We start from the raw sequence: 22,707 nt of genomic DNA, 5'->3' as shown, positions 1-22,707 counted from the left end.
GTTCTAAGTTTATGTGGATCATGGCTAATTTACAAACAGCCGACGATGTGCTATAAAGAAAATGACTCAATGGCCCATCTGTAATTTAAATATGTGACAAAATGTTTAAATGTTTCAAACAATGGTTAATTATTAGAGACTTAACAGTTTGAAAACAAGTGTGTAGTTTTTTTTTCTAGTTTTTTGGCTTCATTTTGCACCAGCCCAAATGGACATCAGGTGTTTAACTCCTCCTGAGAGGCAGTATATAATCTTTCATTGTACATCTTGTTGGAAAAGGAGGAAAGGAACCATTTTTTTGGAGACTAGCCTGGCCAACATTTACGTACTGAATGCTAATATGTGTAACTGAAAAAATAAAAAATTCAAGGTCTCACTCAAGATTTTCATCTACCATGAGAAGTCTTTCATTTTCTTAGCACAAAGATAGCCCTAATCTCTATACGTGAATATTTAAAAATAAAACTTCAAATTATTTTCATATTGATGTTTATGTAACCTATATCTTTGTTGACACAAAAAGAAGAGATTTTATTGCATGATAGTTATGAGAAGACCCTTTCCTCCAATCTCCAGTTAAGCACATATTATTTAACTGATTTTTTCAAAAGACAAACAAAATGAAAGAATGAATGTTAGTTGCTTTTTAATTTGCTCAAAACAAAGGTTGGGCAGTGAAAAGTGCATCTAGTTAACTGACTGTTGAGCTTATATAATATCAACCAAGACGTCCCTTCACAGACAGAAAGGGTTTTGGAGGGAGGCAGGGGTTGATCTCTAACATACAGAATCTAAATAAAATTAGTCATGTGGTCAAGGTGAAAGAGAATAAAACAGTAACTAAAACAAAAACCTAGGGTGTAATAACAAGAAAATAAAATTTTAAGTAAAAGTCGATGCTATTTTTCTTCTTTAAAAGGAAATTCATTTTCGAATGCACATGCTGATCTCAAATAAGTATGTTTTGCTAGTATGTTTAGTTCAGTTCTGCAGAGTACTTCAGATTGAAATGTATGTTGAAACCTAAAACTGATTTGTTCCATGTAAATCACATTTAAAACTTCTTTAGCTAAAGATATTACCAGTAAAGCTATTAACTTGAATATGAGCTCTTTCTTTAGATCTCCAAACCTGCAAAATGTAATTAAGAATGTTACATTTTGCTTTCTCTTTATGTAAAATTGAAAAAAAATTGACTTTTTTCATTTTAAAGGAAACAAGTCCAATTCAGAGGTTTTAAAAAAATTATTCATCTGAACCTTTTAAAAGAAACTTTCCTTCCTTCCTCTGCTTGCTTTTGAACCATGTCCTAGGAGCAGTTGATTGAAAAGCCGATTTTCTTCAATAGTTTCTCAATTAGACATTTTCTATGGATTCTAAATATACTTGGCTATATGTAATGGCAAATGAACCTAGTAATATGCTGACATTTTTTAACACTTGGCCCTGGAAATAAAACAATCAAATGTTTTCTCTTCTTTTTTTTTTTAAACTATCTTTATCTATTTGTATATATATAATAACATTATACCTTAAAGTTAATCCACAGGGCAAGCTTGGTTTAGCTTGCTAAATAAATATTGTTACTTAATGATTGACATGACATTTGGACTATCAGAATCTGTACCATTATCCATTTCAATTTTTTCTCATGTCTGGGGAAACTAAAAACATCTTCAGTTTTAAAAGCTTCTTATAGGGTAGGCCTGCTGCCCTGGCAATTCTCATCTCAGGCCCACTCACTTCTGAACAGTTGAGCTAACCATTCAGCATATGATAGCTACTTGGAACCTGAAAAACATATTGAGAAGAATTCATCTTTTTGCCCAGAGTGTAATATGAATGCATAATTAGCAGAATTTATAGTTTGATATATAATGAAAACATTTCAGCTTTTCTAGAACATTCATACACCAGTACTCTCTTTTCCAAATCCTTTATCAATGGTGTATGCAAAACCAAAATAACAATACCTGCTTAGAGAGCAATGTTCGTTACACAGTAGGCACTTCATCAGAGATGCTTCCCTTTTTGCCTTAACCTTATGGATATTATGAACCTTGTACCTTATCGATTCTGTCAACAAGTGAATTTTATAATATTTAAATATTCTGACTCCACTAGAGTTCACCTTGCAAGCAAATTATAGCTATAAACATTCGAAGGGGGAGGAGAATCCTATCAAACAAATTCTCATTATAATACAGGGGACTAAGCAGACATTTCAATAGTTTTCTTATTTGTATAGTACAACCTTCAGTAATCCCTCTGTATCTGAACGCTGCTGATAGAGATACACTGCTGGTCACTCATTCATGGCAAAGTTCAACTTTGTAGAGGAAGCTTCACATTCAGTGATTTATTTACCTCTCAGGACATGCTGGAGAGGTAATTAAAAATTACTAGAGTCTCTTGGAACACATTAATTCTGTGACTATTATAAAAATTATATAGAATCAGGAAAAACTGCATTTTCCATACTTAAAGTTTCATGCAGACATTTCTAGATATAACATAGTATATATAAAAGTAGGAGATTTCTGAACTAAACAATTTAATAATAAACCTCATTTTCTAATACCAATGTGTTTATTATTTCAACAGCTTTATTCTAAATCTCCTAACTACAAAGTGCTGGTGTTCATCCTAGTTTGGTTTCAACTAATGTCATGTTCTCCAGTGCGATGCCTGTGCTGATGTTCCCTTGCAAATAGCTTAGTCTCCATTAGCTGATACTGGGTTGGATGACATTCTTAACTGTGATATAGTGTTTCTTTTTTGAACAAAGGTGTCATGTGGTCTGAGAAACATACAAATGAGTCTCAACATTCACCAGTCATCAGTTTTCCCATGCACTGAAAGAAGTGGGCCCATGAATTTATTATTTTTTCCTTCATTTCATCTCTTCATTTCTCCCTTTCTTCCTCCTTTCCTGCCTCCCTCCATCTCTCTGTTACTAATCAAATCACTCTCTCACAAAGGCCATCAGTGTATCTTCAACTGTGAAGAGCAATAACCCTCACTATCTGCGCCATCAACACCTAAACACACACCCACACCCCACACTATTTAAAGGGATCAGAAGACAGATTCCATCCCAGACTCCACCACTTAGTTGTTGTGTGACTTTGGTAAATCACTTACTTGAACCTTGTAAGCCTCAGTATTCTCCTCTGTAAAATGGAGGTAATGATATTCGTCTCATTTAATTCATAAAATTTTTTAGAAAGAATTGAAAAAAATGTATATAAAGGTGTGTTTTAAAACTGTACCCATACAAATATAACACAAAAACATAATGAGGCAAAAAAGTTATTCTGAAGGTGAAGGACTAACAGTAGCATTTAGGTCATACTATATTTAAAAGAGATTATTTTATATTTCATAAAACATTTTATTTTGTTAGTAAAAGTCTACCTATATTTGACTTCACCTGGCTTATATACATAAGTGTTGTATGTATATATATTTAACCAATATTTATCTATTGATTAAAATACCTTTAATAACAAATTAACATACTTAGTAGTTTTAAATTAGATAAATTAGAAAATAATGATAGAATTGTATTTCCAGTATCTGCTGAGTCATTATTATAGGATTATTTACTACCCTCAGTGCAAAATTACACTCATGATACATAATTCTCAAGAAAGATGATTCATTAGTTGTATTCTAGGCTTTCTTTTCCCTTAATTATACTCTAGGTTTTCCAAATAGATATTCTGTTCTCTCAGAGTATCTATGTGAATGCTAATCTTATTTATTAATGACCTAGTTTTTAACGAGTATATTGAGTGTACTGATATGCCCATTTAAATGATAAAGAATTTTAAAAAATCAATCCTAGTGCTGTGTTTGAAATCTAAAAATAAGTTCTTTGCATCAACCTTCATCTTACTAGCCACTTCTTGCTCATCAGGAACAACCTAATGTTAACGTAAATGACAACCAAAATGCCTCATCTGCAATTTTGCTTCTCTCTTTGACATCCATGACTTCCGCTGACCCTACACTCAGACAATGGCAGTATCTTTATTTATTATTAGCAATTTTTCCTCCATAACAAACTACTTAATTACCAAATCGATACTCAGAACACTTCTACCCAGCAGCAATGAAGTGCTTTGGAACAGCCAAGGCAAAGGCATCAGTCACTGTTTTCAACAAATGCAGGACATTTTAGATAATTTCAGGGATTTGATCCTGTTTGCCCTAGCTAGGTGTGCGTGCCTTGCATGGCTCAGCCTCGTCCGTATGTGAGTATGTGCTTTGCACGTGGGCTACTGAAGCATGCACTGCAACATACAGCTCCAATGCTCATGCAGGAGCAGCACTTCCATGATCCCTTCAGAGTCAAGTGCAGGATTTGACCTATGGGTCAATGACCAGCCAAAGAACACTCCGTGTTACCTAATTGGTAATACACATAATGACACCTATCCAAAAAAATCTGTAGCTTCCTTTTTGTTGAGTGGAAACATGCTGTATTTGTTAAAGTAAGACTTTTGTTTCTTTATTAAAACTAATTTTTACATTATGAGAATATATCACATTGTTTAGCCTCCATTCCTGTGAGTTCGGAAAAGAGGTAAAAAATATACTTTTCATTACAAGCTATAACTGAAAGATAAATCTATCTGACCACTTTTCCAGCTTTTGCGTATATGCCACTATGCTCAATATTTTTTCTTTAAGAATCAATGATCCAGTTGAGTCTTGATTTCAACGTAAGGCCATCCATTAGAGAGAGTTAAGAGCCTGAAAAGGGTCAGCCTTTTCTGTCTCTATTAGTCTAGGTAGCTTTCGTCTCTAATGGAATCCTTTCGATAATTATTTCATACTTCTGGCAAATCTTGATGGACTCCATTCACCTCAATGCTACCTCTGCAGATCATTCAAAAGCTTCTATTAGGACATCTTAGAGAAACCTCCTTCTTGCTTTATACTCAAATAAAAGAAGTAAAAAACCAAACTTCAAGAGGGTCCATGCTTTTCAGTGTAATCACAATATACTTTCCAGTCTGAACAAGAGGCATCAGCTATTCTTTCTCTTTTGAAAGCATTTTGACCAGGTGGAAGGGTTTTAAGCATATATACCAGAAAACACATATCTTGATCCCATTCAAGAGCCAGAGAAAATATCTTCATACTTATTTGCATATGTTTTTTTCCACTATTAATGTTTAGGAAATATAAGTTTCATGTCTTTTTTTCAACAACAGTACTTTTCAATGGAAGAAAAACATGTCTGATCAATAACTGTAACAATATATTATAACTAATTGCTAAAGTTGATTTTTTAAAATTCAGGTTACAATCTGGGATAACTCCTTATTTTTGGAATGTATCACATACCTCCTCTGAAACACAGAGTTCCTTCCTAATTGTATTTTGCTTAGTTACTTACAAACATCAACTTTAATTTCCTAAGCAAAAACCAGCTGGATGATAGGTGAAAGCTGGTTGAAGACTAAGAATTTGCTGTGGGCTTTACACAGAGCAGCTAATAGTCACTGGAGGAATCAAGTGCTGAATGTATTAAGTGATTCTGCCTGCCATTTCTTTATCAGATCTCCTTTCAATGAATTCTGCTTGAAGCAGAGTGGGCTCTCTTAAACTCTGAAAGATCTGTCTGCTACAGAAACAGGGAAGGGTCCTCTTTGGTGCCCAGTCATGGTAGAGAATGAGGGAACCCATCAACACTTGCTCAGTACCCTCCACCCCAACACCTTCCACAAGATACGTAAGATGGCTTCCAAGCATATATGTAAGTGAGAGGTACAACACCTATGGTAGCTAATCACTACCATTTTGAATATTTCGGTTATTTTTGAATTTTTGCCAACACAAGTCACCTTACAATGAACATCCTTGTAGCTTAATCCTTAAATGTATTAATGGTACATTTAAGGATTAAGAAAGGTAAGGCACAAGAAAAATAAAGATTGAACCGTAATAAGGCCAAGGGTGAGCTTCACACACAGAAATACATAACCTAGTACACCAGAGTCAACAGAGGTGCGGTTTCAGGCCACAAGCTAAGGAGGAAGCATGGTGAGGTACAAGATTCATAATATCCATCAGGTTAAGGGGAAAAAGGAGAGCTTCTTTAATAAAGCGCCTACTGTGTAACAAATATTGCTACATAAACAAGTTATAGACATCAAATTAAAATTATTTATACATAGTTGTAGTATACATATTGTTTAATAGACTTCTAAAACTTTGAAATAATCATAAACCACAAGGAAATGCAAATATATCTGTGTGCAGGTGAGTGGATTAAAAATAATAAAAAATAAATTGCAAAAATAGTACAGAGTCCAAAATATTCTTCACCCTGCTTCCCCAATTGTCAACGTTTTATTTTATTCTATTTTTATTCTGAGACAAAGTCTCGCTCTGTCACCCATGCTGGGTGCATGGCCCTGATCTCAGGTTATTGCAACCTCCAGCTCCCAGGTTTAAGCGATTCTCATGCCTCCGCTTCCTGAATAGTTGGGATTACAGGCATGTACCATCACATCTGGCTAATTTTTGTATTTTCAGTAGAGACAGGGTTTTGCCATGTTGGCCAGGCTGGTCTTGAACTCCTGACCTTAAATGATCCAGCTGCCTCAACCTCTCAAGGTGCTGTGATTACAGGCATGAGCCACTGCCCATCTGGCTACATTTTATGTAAATGTACAGTATCAAGAGCAGAAAACTGACATCTGCACGGTACCTTTACCTACGTTACAGGCTTTGTTCAGAATTCACAGCGTTCACCTCTGTGTATGTGTTTGTCTCTGTGTGTAGTTTCATGAGATTTTAAAAAAATATATACTTTGTTCTGGGATACATGTGCAGAACACACAAGTTTGTTACTTAGGTATACACGTGCCATGGTGGTTTGCTGCACTCATTAACCCGTCATCCACACTAGGTATTTCTCCTAATGCTAACCCTCTCCTAGCCCCCCAACCCCCGACAGGCCCCGGTGTGTGATGTTCTCCTCTCTGTGTCCATGTGTTCTCATTGACAACTCCCACTTATAAGTGAGAACATGTGGTGTTTGGTTTTCTGTTCCTGTGTTAGTTTGCTGAGAATGATGGTTTCCAGCTTCATCCATGTCCCTGCATGGGACATGAACTCATTTTTTTTTTCCATGAGGCATTTTATTTGTAAATACATGTATTACATCACTAGAAAAAGAATCCCAGGATTTTCTCTCCAGTGTGTTTTCATTTTGCTTCTTCATGGTCCATGATGCCAGCTGAGGTTGTCAGTACAATGAAACCAAACTGGCAGGACAGAAGCAGATTATTCTGCCATTTTTCAGATCTTTGAGTTGCACATCAAATCTGGGGCTGATCACTCCACACTTGTTTAGCTTGCCTGTGAGGTTCACAACAATTTTCCCAGCTCTGTGATCATCGATGATTTCAAATTCATCAATGTAACCATGCTTCACCATCACAGTGAGAAACCGGATGATGACTTTGGAGCACGGCATAATAAGCACCTGACGTCTGCTTCTCTTTTTGGCATTGTTGATGCTCTTGAGAGCATCAGCCAAGACATTCATGTGCACCATTGATGCAGTGTGGAAAAATGGTGGAAAGAATGAACTCATTCTTTTTCATGGCTGCATAGTATTCCATGGTGTATATGTGCCATATTTTCTTTATCCAGTCTATCATTAATGAGTATTTGGGTTGCTTCCAAGTCTTTGCTATTGTGAATAGTGCGGCAATACCCCATCAAAAAGTGGGCAAAGGATATGAACAGACACTTCTCAAAAGAAGACATTTATGCAGCCAACAAACATATGAAAAAAAGCTCATTATCATTGGTCATTAGAGAGATGCAATTATATACTATATATAGACTTATGTAACCACTACGACAATTAAAATACCCAGCTATTATATCACCCACAAAGTCCTTGGTGTCACCTCTTTATAGTCACACCCATTTCCCTTCCTTCTTCTGTCCCATCTTTAACTCCTGGCAATCGTTAATCTGCTTTCCACCTCTACAAGGTTGTTATTGTGTGAATGTTACATAAGTAGAATCATGCACATGTAACCTTTTGAGATTGGCTTTTTTCACTCACTATAATTTCCCTGAGATCCATCTAAGTTGCTGTGTGTATCCGTAGTTCATTCCTTTATATTGCTGAGAAGTACTTCCTGGTACAGATAGATGACAGTTTGTTTAACCATTCATTGCCAAAGGATATTTGGATTGATTCCAGTTTTTGACTATTACAAACAAAGCTGTTATGAAAAACCACGTACAGGTTTTTGGGTGGACACAAGTTTATTTGTCTGTTTTTTGAAACAGGGTCTTGCTCCATGACATAAGTTATTTCTCTGGGATAAATGCCTAGGAATGCAATTGCTAGATTGTATGGTAAGTGCATATCAAAATGTTTCTATTATAAGAAACTGCCAAACTGTTTTCCAGAGTGACTGTACCATTTTTTGTTTCCAACAGCAATGTGTGAGTGATTCACTGTCTCCGTGTCCTCGCCAACATTTGCTACTATCATCGGTTTTTGTTTTAGCTATACTGATAGGTGGACAGTAACATCTCATTATGGCTTTAACTTGTATTTCCTAATGGCTAATAAAGTTGAACATCTTTTTGTGTATTTATTTGCCATACCCATCTCCTCTTTAAAAAAAATCTTTTCATGTCTTTTGCCCATTTTCCAATTAGATTTTTGTTTTTATAATTTTTTATTTCTTGTGGAGTTTTGAGAATTCTTTATCTATTCTAGATTCAAGTCCTTTGTAAGATATGTGGGTGGCACTTTTTCCTAGTTTGTAGGTTGTCCTTTTATTCTCCTCTCAGAGACTTTTGTAGAACATAAAGTTTTAATTTTCACACAGCCTAAAATGTCAATTTTTCTTCTCTTATCCACAAAATTTCATATATAAGAACTCTTCACTCATATATAAGGACTCTTGACTCTGTCACTAGTCCCCAAAGACTTTCTTCTACACGTTTTCTAGCTTTATGTCTTACATTTAAATCTATGCTCCTTTATGAAGTAGTTATTGTGTAAAATAATTTTGCACAATAATTTTAACTATTTATTTATTATTAGTTAAGTAATTTTATTTACTTCATTCTTTGCCTATGGATGCCCAATCGCTGCAGCACTATATGTTGAAAAGACTATTCTTTCATTAAATTATTTTGGTGCCTTTGTAAAAAAAATCAGTTGGACATGTTTGTGTGGGTCTATTTATGTTTTTTCTATTCTTTCATACAATTTTTGTTCAATTAAAAATATACCATGAACTTGATTCCACCAACATTTTCAATGTAGTTTTGACTAGCGCAAAGCACGTCATGGGCTGGGACGTAATCATGATGTAGTTAGTCACCACCATGTTGAATATCTTGGTTATTTTTCCATTTTTACTAACATAGGTCACCTTATAATGAACATCCTTGTAGCTTAATCCTTGAATGTATTAATGATAATTTCTTGGGATTTCTAAAAGTAAACTTACATAAAGAGTATACAGTTTTTTAGAAAATGAGCTATTTTGGACAATACTCAAGGGTCAATCTACTTTTTTTTTTTTTTTTTTTTGAGACAGAGTCTTGCTCTATCACCAGGGGCCAGGCTGGAGTACAGTGGCGCGATCTTGGCTCACTGCAACCTCCGCCTCCCGGGTTCAAGCAATTCTCCTGCCTCAGCTTCCCGAGTAGCTGAGACTACAGATGCTCGCCACCATGCCCAGCTAATTTTCATATTTTAGTAGAGACGGGGTTTCACTATATTGGCCAGGATGGTCTCGATCTCTTGACCTCGTGATCCGCCCACCTCGGCCTCCCAAAGTGCTGGGATTATAGGCGTGAGGGATCAGCCTGCTTTTTAAATGTGGATTTTTTTTGTTTGTTTTTCTTTTGAGACAGAGTCTCACACTGTCACGCAGGCTGGAGTGCAGTAGTGTGATCTCAGGTTCAAGTGATTCTCTTGCCTCAGCCTCCCAAATAGCTGAGATTACAGGTGCATGCCACCACACCTAGCTAATTTTTGTAGTTTTAGTAGAGACAGTGTTTCACCATATTGGTTAGGCTGGTCTCTAACTCCCGACCTCAGGTGATCCGCCTGCCTTGGCCTCCCAAAGTGCTGGGATTACAGGTGTGAGTCACCATGCCCAGCCTAAAATGTGTTTTTAAAAACATCTATATGTAAAATGAACTTAGGTGTAAAGGGAAAATAGATGAACAAAGTATTATAGCCAGAAAGCTATCCATTGCTATAGATGTAAGACTGTTTCTCATGTCTGTTAAAAATCATTGACTAAGCCAGGCTTCTCGGAGGAGTCTGCTGGAGAATGAAGAGGCGCTTCTATCACCCTGCAACATACTGTCATTAAATGCCCAGATACTCCACAGAGAAAGCTGAATAAATGTGCTTCAGGAAGTTGAACTTGAAAGTAGATTAGTGTTCATTATCTACAGTCAATATTTTTATTCAAAGAACATTTAAGTAGCCTAGTACCGGGCACATGTCCAATATTAATATAACGCAGGGTGTGGTAAGTCCTATGAATGAGTCAGAGTTCAACAGGAAAAGAGGGGAGAGAAAGATGAATCTTGACTTTGTACATGCAGAAAAGTCTCTTGAGAATAGAGCGTCTGTGTGGGGCCTGAATGTGGCTCAGGCAGACAGAATATGGGAAATGGCATTCTAGAAAGAGACAGATGTGGCAGCTGAGAAGTGAGCACGAGGCTGTGTCTCCACGAGTGTGCATGTACTGCGGGGTGGGGAAAAAGATGTTTGGAGTTAGTATTGGAAAGGCAGGCTTGAGACAAGACCTGCCTCAAGCAGTGGAAGCAGGTAATTTTTATTCAAATAAGAAAGCTACTGAAATTTTGACATGGGAACAGGCGACCAGAGCTGCCCTTTAAAAAGATAATTCTGGCTACAGTGTTTGAACAGCTTGAAGTGGGAGCGAGACCACAGGCTGCAAGTCTGCTGAGGAAGCAACTGTCTAATTTAGGGAGGAGAAATTCAGCTCTGAACTCTGGCAGGGGATGTGGGGGGAGATTAAGCCTTGTGAACTTCTGTTTCTAGAGGCAGATGCATCGCTGCTTGAAGCACATGCTTTGGTTCCCCCTTGATTTGGAGGGGTAAAAGGGAAAGCCGGAGTCTGTGGCAGTCAAGAGCAAGGACTCCGGATCCAAAATGCCCAGTTTCTGGTCCAGAAGCTGTACCTCCGGACTGTATAATCCCTGGTAAGTGACTTTATCCTCGCTGCATCTTGGTATCTTCAATGGTAGAAAGGGGATGATAGTATTCATTTCATCTTGTTGTTGGGGGATTAAATAAATTCACACATGCCAAGTGTGTACAACAGTATGCGGCACATATTGTTCGTCATTACTCTTTTTGTGATTACTTTTGAGCTGTTTCAGGAGAAGAGGTTTGTGGTCATATTTGCCTGACAAAGTCCTCTTGTCTGAGGGGAAGAAAGGAAGGAGTTAGAAGAGCAGAGGAAGAGGAATATCTAACAAGGATGCTTCTTCCATTCTCATGTGCACGCGCATCGCCTGGGTGTGATGTTAAGTGCAGACTCTGATTCCGTAGGCCTGGGGTAAGACCTGAGGTTCTGCATTTCTAACAAGGTCCCAGCTGATGTGCAAGAATCCCTTCACTGCCCTACTTACCTCTCCGACCCTCTTCTCTCCAGGCTCATTTTGAACTCTGGATACTAGGGGGATTACAGTCCTTACTGCCATAACATTGCCCTTATGGAAACTTGTGTTTGTAACAATAATTATAAAATGATTCTTACTGTATATTACAGGTCCTTTACATCCTTTATCTCAAGTCCTCATAACAAGCCTTGGGCCAGGCGTGGTGGCTCATGCCTGCAATCCCAGCACTTTAGTAGGCCCAGGCGGGTAGATCACTTGAGGTCAGGAGTTTGAGACCAGCCTGGCCATCTCCACTAAAAATACAAAAAAATAAATAAATAAATTGCCAGGCTTGGTAGTGCATTCCTGTAATCCCAGCTACTTGGGAGGCTGAGGCAAGAGAATCACTTGAACCCAGGAGATGGAGGTTGCAGTGAGCCGAGATTATGCCACTGCACTCCAGCCTGGGCGACGTAGTGAGACTCTGTCTCAAAAAAAAAAAGGCTTGTACGGATAACGTGCTATGAGTCTCATTTTACTGACGAAAACACTTGGAGAGGAAAAGTAACATGCTCAAGGTTAGACAGCTCACAAGTGGCAAAGCCAGAATTTAAACCCAGGAGTTTCTCATTGGCTATATTAGTTTCCAGGTGATCTGCCTTCCACAAAGACTCCAGAGAGGGCATACCAAGAAGCAGAAGCAGGAGAAGAAAGAGTGGAGGGTGTGTGCCCCACCTCAGGCTATGAAGTTACTCCAGCTCTAGCCTGGCTCTTTATGCAAATCTCTTGTAGACCTATAAATCCAAAGTTCTCAGGATTTACAGCTCGCCACCCCCAACTCCCCACAGAGCCCTATTTAGCTAGTCTTGGTTATTCTGAAGCAGGATCTTTTTTGGTAAGGTATTTCCCAAGAGTTTTAGATCATTTCTTGGAACACTTTATGAAAAATGGAAAGAGTTGTGATGACTAATTAAGATAACTAAGATTGTAAATCTAGGAAGGTAAAAGAAGGCAAGGACGAAACACATAGACATGTCTATTTTATCTGCTATATCCATAAAAAACAATACCTTTTCCTCAGACCTTAGCTTTGGGAAGAAGAAGTAGTTCACACATGCATCACCGTGTGGAGGGCTGATAAAGCGAGGGAATCCTTCCTTCCTAGGGCTACATGCTGTGGTTTTTGAGACAAGGTACATACCTAAGATGCAGGCGATCGTGTGAGCAGTACACAAGCCAGTTCACCTCTGACCCTCCAGCACAAACAGCCGATGCGTCTGCTGGCCTCTGACAAATGTCTCTAACTCTATCACAGTCTCTGCCAAGTTACATGGCCATTTATCTATTTCCAAGTCTTTTTTTCCTGAAGCAGCTTTCTAAATTTCAGGGTTTTAAAATATTTTATTAACATTTTTCCTCAAATCTACGAATGATTGGGAGCTGTTTTGGAGGGTGTGAGGACCGAAGGGCAGACATCAGTGTTTATTTCTCTATTTTCAACATTTTCTAACTTTCTGCTTTCCATTTAATGTTGAATTAGTGAAGTATAAATGTGCTCCATTGACGTTACAATGGATAGGCAATGTTTTTGGCTGGGGTCATAAGTGATGATTTTTATGAGAAATAAACCATTTGAGCCAGATCTCTGATTTTGAGAAGCAATTGGACAAATGTCAAAGAGATGTAAGAGCATTCCACGTGTCCCTGACCAGGTACAGAAGTGAGAAAATGTATGGCAAGTTCAGAGAAGACTTGAATGTATTGATTTCACAGAGGCATATTTAATAGCTGTAAATGAGCCTGCTCTCCCAGGGACAGACATCTCTGTCTCCTGCGCAGTGACTAACAGTGGGAATTCCAGCCTAGGGGAAGATATGTGGATCTATATTTTTGGGGGGAGGATTTCAGCATCCCTCGAGTCACATTACTAGAGCTTTGCCTCAAGCAAGGCTCACAAAGGAGCTTCTTGTGATAACTGTCAAATGAAAACAACCTAAACCAATGAACTGGACGCTTAGGAAGACGTGAGCATGCATTCTGAAATCCTACCATGGAATGTATTCCCAAGATGTTCTTAAAAATACAATTTCTTTTCTTTTTTTTTTTTTTGAGACAGTCTCATTCTGTCGCCAGGTGCCAGGCCGGAGTGCAGTGGCACAATCTTGGCTCACTGCAACCTCCGCCTTCCGGGTTCAAGCAATTCTCCTGCCTCAGCCTCCCAAGTAGCTGGGACTACAGGCGCACGCCACCACGCCCAGCTAATTTTTGTATTTTTTTGTAGAGACGGGGTTTCACCATGTTGGCCAGGATGGTCTCGATCTCTTGACCTCGTGTTCCGCCTGCCTCGGCCTCCCAAAATGCTGGGATTACAGGCTTGAGCCACCGCACCCAGCCAAAATACAATTTCTGATTGGATCCAAATATTTATGTTAACCACAGAAGATATTCTTCCCATTAGAAGAAAAACAATTTAAAGTCTTTCTCCAAACACACTTTACTGATCATTTGCCCCGCACGTTGGCCAAGCTGCTGCTTAGGATACGGCCGTCTAGAAGATTTATGATAATAAAACGTGCAATAAATAGACGGAATAAATGTTCTTTTATCATAACTGTGTTCTTAAAGGCATTCACATATAGAACAAAGCTGCAAACCTACGGTCACCTGAGTTATCTCTTGAATGAAGCAACTTTCTACACCATTGAAGCTGCAACACACAAGTTATGGTTTCCTCCATGTCTAATTGATACAGACAATTAGACAAAGGCCTTGGGTGCCTTCAGCATAGTGTGGAACAGTCAGAAAGGTCTGTTATTATAATGGATAATGCGTAACAATGATAGAGGGTAGGTGTAGAAATTTGGTTTAGATGAGGATTTCTCAAAAAATAAAACATAGAAGGCACAGCTGAGAAGAAAAAAAATGAAATGTTACTAGAAAAAAATTAAACCAGGGAGATGTATTTGATTAAAACACAGGAGCTATTCACTGAAAAAGGAATGCAGAGAAAGAAACCTTCCATGCTGCAAGAGGGCCAGAATGTCTGAAACAGTCAGCCTTGGATGCCTCTAATTCCTCTAATTCAGTGCTAATGTCCCCTTTTGCACACACGATTGCAGAAGGAGCTCGGGTACCCAACGAGTCAAGTGTTTGCAGATGCATCAGAATTAGCTACCATTTAAGAAACCTACCATCTTTCAGAATGAATTTCCTACATGTCACAATAAGTTCAATTGAAAAGAAAAGAAAGAAATTTTATGTTATTTCTTTGCTATACACATCCTCCCACCTGTATGTTGGATGTTTCAAGCTCCCAAATGCTGAGGGAATTTACCGAGGCATATTATTAATGCCACCCCACCACCACAGGACAAAAAAAGGCAAGATTTGGAGCACTTCAAAACTGACTGACTAATTTAGAATTTCTTGAGTGTAGTTAATATTTATTTGCTTTTTCTAAGAGATGGAGAAAGCATATTATAGTGCTGATTTCATCATTTATATGTTAAGAACGCGTACAAAGGCAGTGTTGTGGTTCCAATGATAGGCTTGGAGGCAGAAATATCTGGATTATGAATACTTAACAAACTTAGCATTGGGCAAGTTAGCCATCAGCTATGAAACTGTGATAAGAATATAGCTGATTCATAGAGTATACTGTGAGTATATGTAAAATAGCACAGTTCACAACGAATGGTGAAAGCCCAGTAAGTGTCATTGTTACCATTACTTCCTTAAAATTTCTCTCCTTCAATCTTTGTCTTTCCTTTAGTGTGGAGCAGGGGCTGTGTTACTGGTTAAAGCCAGTGTTGTAAACCCTGAAGCCTAATGGGGCCAAGAAGGTAATTTAATCAAGAAGCATGGGTCAGAATTTTTAAAATTTTGTACATCAGTAATAAATGGTGACTATTACTTATGTCAGCAATCATTCCTGTGGCACATAGGACAGTGCCTGCCCTATTTACAGGGAGTAGAATAATGAGGCCACTATTGCTGAGTTTCCAGAAAAACATCGATTCTTTTAAAATGATGCATCTCTCAATTTTTATATGTTGGCAATGCATTCAATATGACATAAGTTTATTTCTCTGTTTATTTAACAGTAGACAGACATAACAAGAGCAAATGAAACAGATGTTTAGGTTGAATTTAGTCCATGGGCAATTAAGTTGGTAATCTCTGGACTAGAGGATATTAAAATAAAATAAACCCAAGATACCTCTGAAAAGTCACTCCAAAATATGCTTGGACCCTGCTGACAGGGCAGTAAGTTGTTACACTTTTCCTTGCTATCTCTGGGTTTTGGTCAGTATTTATTCTCTTTTTATTATCTATCCATCATCAATTCTTCCATCCATCTATCCATCTATCCATCCATCCATCCATCATCCATGCATTCCTCCATCATTATCAAGTCTCAATAGCGAATTATTGGGTGGTTTGAATGATCCAAAGATGTACGTGACAGAATCCTTCACCTCAAAGAACTTTCAGTGTCTAAGGGGTGTTGCAGTGGTGGTAGCTATGAGTAACCTACAGAGATGAGTAGAGAGTAGAGATAAAGTAGGTATGTCATGACAGTAGGAGTGGCATTAAAGAAGTACAACAAACTCTTCCGGCATGAATGCCTGGCCCTGCCTCTTCCCTTTCTCTCCTCCAATTCTTCCAGGTGTCTGATCCCACTTGCTTTCCCTACATCAGTCATTACTAATACCCTCTTCTTCCCAACAGAATCCAAGCTCAAGAGTGCTCGCTGTTCTTTGCAGAACAAAGAAAATAGCAATGGTGCTAAATCCCAGCATTCATTATTTCTAGCTCTTCCACTGTCTTTAGGTAAACTTTTCATCAATTTCCTTAACTAGGTTACTAAGTTTTTGGTTAATTTAAAAACTAGTAATATTTAAATTTGCACTTGTCTTTCATTTATGGGATCTCAATATGAAGAATGAGCAAGACTGAAAACTCCCATACAGATGTGACTTCAGCAGCTGCATCTCTTTGTGAACCCATGTGGCATAATAAAAAAAAATACATATTTGGTCTTTGTCCAGGTTCCCGATGTACAGGTCCTAAGACCACTGGAATCTCTGAATGAGATGACTGGTGTTTGGGAGGCCTAGGTAACTTTAGGATGGGGGCCAGCCACCAGAAAAACCAAAGCATAATTAAAAGATTAGAACTTTCAGCCCTCCTTTCCCCCACCTCCATGAAGAGAAAAGGAACTGGAGATTGAGTTAATATCTAATGAGCAATGATTCAATCAATGATGACTACATAATGAAACCTCCATTAAAACCCCTAAATCATGGGGTTCAGAGAGCTTCTGGGTGGGTAAATGCACTCGTATGCCAGGAGGGTGATTCATCCTAACTCCAGGGAAACGGAAGTTCCTGTTCTTGGGACACTTCCAGGCATCACCCTATGTACCTCTTCATCTATCTGGCTGTTCATTTTTATTCCTTACAATATCCTTCATATAAACTAGTAATAGTAAGTAAAGCAATTTCCTGTTCTGTGAGCCATCCTAGCAAATCATTGAATCTGAGGAGTGGAGTCATGGGAACTCCCAATTTATAGTCAGTTAGTCAGAAATACAGGCAGTAACCTGGGGCTCAAGGCTGGTGTCTGATGTGAGAACAGTCTTGTGGGACTAAATGCTTAAACCTGTGGAGTCTGACACTAATCCTGAGTAGTTAATGTCAGAATTTAATTGGCTTTCAGGACACCCATTTGGTGTCCAGAAAACTGGAAAACTGATTGTTGGCATAGAACGCCCCATCTACACACATATTTGATGTTAGAAGTATTGTGAGTAAAAACAGTTCCTACTCTGGTACAACTTTAGTTGAAGGTGAGGTGTGGTATTGATGGAAACAATCTTTAAAATCTTTTCAAATTCTAAAAGCACATAACACAATGTTCCATAACTCACTGGATTAATATACGAAGGTTTACCCATTTTGGCAGGTTGTATGATAGTAGATTGAGCACTACTTATCCACATGGCAATGCAAGGACCTGAGAAGAATAAGAAATGAATGAAACCGCTGTCACCCAAGTGCTTATGCTGAGGTTGCTACCTTGCATTCTTGTAGCCTGCCTACTCTACAAGGCATTTTCTCATGCACTATGCCATTTGATCATTTAATTGCAAAGGAAACCAAGGCTCAAAAAGGTAAAGAGAATTTGTTCAAGGCTTCTCAGTGTGTATGTGATGTCAGCAAGATGATGCAATGGAAGGTCCCCAGCTCACATCCTCCCACACAAACAATAATCTGGCAGTCATCCATGGAAAAAAGTGCCATTGTGGGAGCCTTGGGACCCAGGTAAGAGGATGTAAAGCCCTGATGAAGCCCAAGACTGAGGAGAGCCACTTTGAGAAGGCAGGCCTGCACCCTGGTGGAAGGCTTGCCAAATGTGATTCCAGCTGCTGACTGAAAACCACTCCATCCTCCTATGGACTTAGATTTAGCCTCATTTGGCTGCAGTCTCTCCTGAAATCAGCCCCATCTGCCAATGGACCCAGAAGGAGCCACACTTGTCTATGCCCCCAGTTACAGGTCCACCAGACTTGGACTTAACTGTAGATCCTGAAGTGGCCTCATGACTCAGCTCCAGCCCCCCTCTACTGCAGCCACAAAGTCAGTCCTGCCCACCCATGGAACCAGAGAGAGGCACCTTTCCATACCCTCAGTAATAGGCCTGAAACCTCTGTCCTGACTGTGGATCCTGAAGCAGCCCTGTGATTCAACTCCAGCCCCACTCTACTGCAGTCAGTCAGTCCTGACCCAGAGGCACAGCAAGTCTCCTGCCCTAAGTCCTATATTGGACCCCAAAGCAGCCTTGTGACTCGGTTCAATCCCAGCCTTGCTCTGCTGTTGTTCAGGGGCAACCTTGCCTACTCAAAGACCTAGCAGGAAACATACCCAGCTATGACCCCAGTAGCATGCTTCCCAAATTGGACCAAACTGTAGATCCTAAAGCAGCCCTGTGACATTGCCCAGCCACGCTTTACCACAGTCTGGAGACAGTTCTGCTTGCCCAGGGACACAATGAGAGCCATGCCTGTCAGCACTCCGGTAACAGGCCCACCAATCTCATGCCCAACTGTGGACTCTAAAGCAGTCCTGTGGGCTGGTTCCAGACTCATTTTGTCATGGTGCAGAGGTAGGTCTGCTTGCCTAGGCACCCAACAGGAGCCCATTTAGGGCTGCTGGCAGCCACACCTACCCATGCTCCTGCTAAAAACCCTGCCATTTGCAGACTTGCCTGAAGAATCAGAAGCAGCCCCATGTCCTGGCTTTAGTCCTGCTCAACCTGTCCAGAAGGCAGTACTATTCCCCTGGGGATCAGACAGAAACCATGGCTGCTTGTACCCTTGTAACAGGTCTGGCAACTATGGACCCTACTGAAGAGCCACATGATCCAGCTTCAGTCAAGCTTGACTGCAATCCAAGAAGTAGTCCTATCAGTTGTGAACCTAGCAGGAGAAGATATATACCTACCAAAAACAGTTGCAAAGTCAGGAGATGTTTGCTCCTTCAAGTGCACAGATACTAATGCAAAACCACACAGATCATAAAGACTCAGACAAATACGACATCACCAAAAAAAACCTAATAAAGCTCCAGTAATGACCCCAAAGAAATGGAGATCTATGAAATGCCTGAAAAAGAATTCAAAATATTGCTTTAAGGAAACTCTCAGCAAGCTGCAAGAGACACAGATAGATAACTCAATGAAATCTGGAAATCTAAACTAGAAGCTCAACAAGAAAGAATCTATGACTGCAAAGATAGATCATGTGAAATTATCACTCAGGGAAGAGAAAAAGAACAAGGGAGAGTGAAGAATATTTATAGGACTTATGGGACACCATCAACCAAACCAATATACACATGGAGTTTCAGAATAAGAAGAGCGAGAGAAAGGAAAATAAATATTATTTAAATAAACAATGACCGGAAAATTTTCAAAACTTGGATCAATCCAAAGAAGATAATATCAAGACACATTATAATTAAAAATCAAAAGTCAAATAAATAAAGAATTTTGAAAGCAGCAAGAAAAAGGCATCACATTCAGGGGAACCTCCATAAGGCTACCAGTAAACTTGTCAGGAAAACTTTGCAGGCCATGAAAGAGTAGGACAATATATTCAAAGTGAAGAAACCACCCTCAGGCTCTATTAACCAAAAATACTATACCCAGCAAAGGTATTCTTAGGGAATTAAGGAGAAACGAACACTTTCTTAGGCAAACAGAAGCTAAGGAATTTTATCACAACTCAAAATGCCTTACAAAAAATGCTAATGCTAGTTTTTTAAATTCAAGCAAAAGGATGCTAATTAGTAACATAAAAATACATAAAAATGTAAAACTCAATTGGTAAGGATAAGTATATAGTAAAATTCAGAATACTCTAATACTGTAATGACAGTGTGTAAATCATTTTAAACTCTAGTATAGAAGCTAAAAGACAAAAGTATTTTAAAAACTATAGATACAATAACTTACCAATGAATATACAGTATAAAAAGATGTAAATTGTGACACAAATAACAAAATGTGACGAGGGAAAGAAGTAAAAGTGTAGTTTTTAACGTGTGATTAAAGTGTTTATCAGCTTAAAATTAACTGTTAGGAAATTTTAAGTGTAAGCCTCATAGGTAGAACAAGGGAAAAATCTTCAGTAGATTCAAAAAAGATAAAAGAATCAAAATATACAAGTACAAAAAGAATCATCAAATCACAAAGAAAGACAGCAATAGAGGAAGAAAGGAACAAAGAAACTACAGGCTTTGCTCCCTGTTTTCTGGCAGTGAGCAAAATGACAAGAGTAAGTTCTTATCTATCAACAGTTATGTTAAATGTGAATGGATTAAATTCTCCAATAAAAAGATAGAGTGGCTCAATGTATTTTAAAAAAACAAGATCCAACAATATGTTGCCTGTAAGAATCTCACTTTAGCTTAAAGGACACACATAGGCTGAAAGTGAAGGGATAGAAGATATTTCGTACCAACGACAGCAAAAAGAAAAGGTGGCTATACTTATATCAGATGAAACAGACTTCACATCAAAAACTGTCACAAGAGATAAAGAAGATCATTATATAACGATAAAGGGTCCATTCAACAGGAAAATATAACAATTTAAAAGTACATGCACCCAACATCAAAGCAAACATAAACAGAAATAAAATGAGAAACAGGCAGCAACACAACAGTAGGAAACTTCAGTACCCCACTTTCTATAATAGATAATTCTGACAGAAAACCAATAAGGAAACAGCAGAACTAAACAATAAACAAAGTGGACCTCACAGACATGTATGTAACTTTCTACTCAAGAGCAGAAAAATACACATTATTCTCAAGCATACACGAAACACCCCTCAGAATAGATCACGTTAGGTCACAAAAGAAGTCTTAGGAAATTCAAGAAGATAAAAATCATTTTATGTACTTTTTCCTACCAAAATGGAATAAAACTAGAAATCAGTAATAGTTAGAAAACTGGAAATTTTACAAATACATGGAAGCTAAAAAACACACTCCTATACAACAATTGGATTGAAGAGGAAATCAAAAGACAACTTTAAAACTATTTCAAGACAAATGAAAACGAACACTCAACATACCAAAACTTATAGGATGCAACAAAGCAATATGAAGAAGAAAATCTGTAGCAATAAATAGCTACATTAAAAAAATGGAAAGACCCAAATAAGCAATCTAAGTTCGTACCTCAAGGAACTAAAAAATAAAAGAACAAACAAAGCCCAAGGTTAGCAGGAAAACAAGCAGAAGTAAATTAAAGAATAGGAAAACAATAGAAAAAGTGTTTGGTTTTAAAAAAATAAACAAACCTTAGTTAGACTAACTGCTATGGTTTGGATATTTGAAATTTAATCCCCAGTGTTGGAGATAGGGCCTCATGGGAGATGTTTGGTTTATGGGGCAGATCCCTCAGCTTTATGAATTGCTAGGTGACATCCTTGAAGTAATGAGCTCTCATTCTATTAGTTCCAGAGATTGTTACCCTGAGAGCTAGTTGTTAAAGAGAGCCTGACACCTTCCCCGACTCTCTCACTTCCTCTCTTGTCATGTCATCAGCCCACGCAGGCTCCTCTTCACCTTCCACCATGAGTGGAAGCAGCTTGAACCCCTCACCAGAAGCAAATGGAGATCCCATGCTTTTTGGGCAGCCTGCAGAACTATGAGTCAAATAAACCTCGTTTCTTCATAAATTACTCAGCCTCAGGTATTTCTCCATAGCATCGCAAATGGAATAATACACTAACCTAGAATAAAGGAGAGAAGACTCAAATAAATAAAATCAGGAATAAAAGAGGAGATGTGACAATGAATGCCTCAGAAACAAAAAGGAACATAAAAATCTATTATGAATAATTATATGACAACGAGATGGATAATACAGAAAGAATGATAAATTCCTAGAAATACTTAACCTACCAGAATTAAATCAAGAAGAAATAGAAGGCTTGAACAGACCAATCACAAATGAGACTGAATCAGTAATCAAACTCTTAACAAAGAAAACTCCAAGACAAGATGTCTTTATGGTACATTCTAAGTATTTGAAAAGGGATAAATCCCCAATACTTCTTAAACTCTTAGAAAACATTAAAGAAGGAACACTTCTAAACTCATTTATGAAGGTAGCATCAACCTGGTCCTAAAGCTAGACACACAAAAAAGAAAACTACAGGTAAATATCCTTGAAACATAGAAGCAAAAATCCTCAATAAACTACAGCAAACCAAATTCAACAACACATTAAAACATTTAAGTGGGATTTATCTCTGGGATGCAAGGATGGTAAATATATACAAAATCAATTAATGTGATACAGTATATTAACAAAAAGAAAGAGAAAACCCTACATGACTGTCTCAATAGATGCAGAAAAAGCATTTGACAAAGCCTGATATTCATTCATAATAAAAACTCTCAACAAAATAGGAATAACTTTACAAAAACAGACACATAACCAATGGAACAGAATAGAGAACTGAGAAATAAGACAGCA

General features: G+C 38.2%; 1 long non-coding RNA gene and 1 pseudogene across 9 annotated transcripts in view; both read right to left on the bottom strand.

Moving 5' to 3' along the window:
- LOC135270792 (uncharacterized) overlaps nt 1-22,707 on the bottom strand; it is a 718,673-nt gene that overhangs the window by 327,346 nt on the left and 368,620 nt on the right. The gene's annotated exons all lie outside the window — the stretch shown is intronic.
- Nucleotides 5,474-9,582, bottom strand: LOC135270771 (small ribosomal subunit protein uS8-like; annotated as a pseudogene).

Source organism: Aotus nancymaae, unplaced genomic scaffold (assembly GCF_030222135.1).
Source record: "Aotus nancymaae isolate 86718 unplaced genomic scaffold, 86718_ANA_hifiasm-v0.15.2.pri h1tg000067l, whole genome shotgun sequence".
Taxonomy (NCBI): domain Eukaryota; kingdom Metazoa; phylum Chordata; class Mammalia; order Primates; family Aotidae; genus Aotus; species Aotus nancymaae.
This window is presented reverse-complemented; position numbering and strand designations above follow the sequence as displayed.